The sequence below is a fragment of the Macadamia integrifolia genome, chromosome 14 (assembly GCF_013358625.1).
Source record: "Macadamia integrifolia cultivar HAES 741 chromosome 14, SCU_Mint_v3, whole genome shotgun sequence".
Lineage (NCBI taxonomy): Eukaryota > Viridiplantae > Streptophyta > Magnoliopsida > Proteales > Proteaceae > Macadamia > Macadamia integrifolia.
In genome coordinates, this window is record NC_056570.1 from 13,247,240 (window position 1) to 13,248,624 (window position 1,385).

At 39.5% G+C, this 1,385-nt stretch overlaps 1 protein-coding gene across 1 annotated transcript in view; it reads right to left on the minus strand.

The window, feature by feature from the left end:
- Positions 1–1,229, minus strand: part of LOC122061354 (NADH dehydrogenase [ubiquinone] flavoprotein 2, mitochondrial-like) — a 2,950-nt gene extending 1,721 nt beyond the window's left edge. Inside the window, exon 1 of the mRNA XM_042624593.1 lies at positions 525–1,229. The gene's annotated coding sequence lies outside the window, so the exon portion shown is untranslated. The remainder of the gene's footprint in view (positions 1–524) is intronic.
- Positions 1,230–1,385: the final 156 nt, after the last annotated feature.

The following is a 1,385-nucleotide window of genomic DNA, read 5'->3' on the forward strand; positions in this document are numbered from 1 at the left end:
TTTTTTTTTTTTTTGGAGGGGAGGGGAGGAGGAGGTTGGTTAGATAAAGAACATTTTATTGCAATAAATGTGGAAAGTACAAAGCACACCGTACAACAACAAGAAGAGACAGGCCTAAGTTTTAAAGGGATGGACTAGCAGGGTAAGGACCCATATAAAAAAATTTCTTATCAGCCGTAGAATTAACAGATCACAGTTACCAATACAGAGAAATTCCCTCTAGAGAAAAGACATCTAGCTTATCTATGATAACCTCTTTTTTTGGGGGGTGGGTAGGGAATGGTCTGCGGTGTTGAGGTGGAATGCACAAGTTTCAAAGACCATGTATGATGCAGATGGAACATAGATATAAGACTTTTGGATTATTAACATTACATTATGAAATGAATGATTCTTCTTTCGTAGATAACTAAATGAATGGTGCAGATCAGTGATGGTAAGCTAATCTAAATATCTTGTGATGTTTTTAAGGCTACATTAACCCCCATTTTTAATGGGTAAAGCTATAGAGCTAAGAAACTCACCAAAGCTTGACTGCAGGTTTGAAAATTTCTTCATGTTGGATTCAATCTGGACAAGTTCATCCCCTGGATCCTGTTGGGCTCAAGGCTGGGCCCGCCCTCTTAGTCCCAAGGCTGGGTCAGGCCATCCACCTCTTCCAGCCTGCCCAACCCGTTCCTCATATGTCATTCTCTGCAGGACTTTCATCCCTCCAACATAGTAAAGATACCATAGTCTTTCAGGATATCATGGAAGCAGACTTTTATTGCCTCCCACACTAGTGGCTGTCCCAAAACTTAAGTATGGTAGCAATAAAAACTTAATGGGGCTAGACCTGGCTACACTGTACATGGCAAGCAATGGAACTAAACTCAAACATTCATTAACAAAAACAAATGCCTGTATCATCAAGGACCACTTGCCAATCAATTTATATTTCTTCATGCAGAGAAGCACACTCCTGGTGGATTGAGGATTAAGGCGAGATAACTTCACTAAGTTTATTACACCCTCATAACTTGATGGTTAGAGGTGAAGATTGCCTCAATTTTCGTTGACAGGCATGCACAGCAGCACAAAGCCACAACATTTTTAAAATTCTGAGGCATAAATGAATACATTTACCTAAAGATGATCTCTCTGTCATGTTAATGAAGCCAAATGGACAACAGACTCGTAAGTCAGACGATGGCCAGGAGATAAGATAACCACTTGTAGTTCATGGCCAGGAGATGCAGGCTTTTTTTCTTCTGGTGTTGAAATATGTATTCTTTTTTTTTTTTTTTTATACTCTTCACCTTGTTAATTGTGAAAGCAAGTAGAGATCACCTCCCCAGAGATGCAGGCTTTTTCTCTTCTGGTATTGAAATATGTACTCTTCTTTT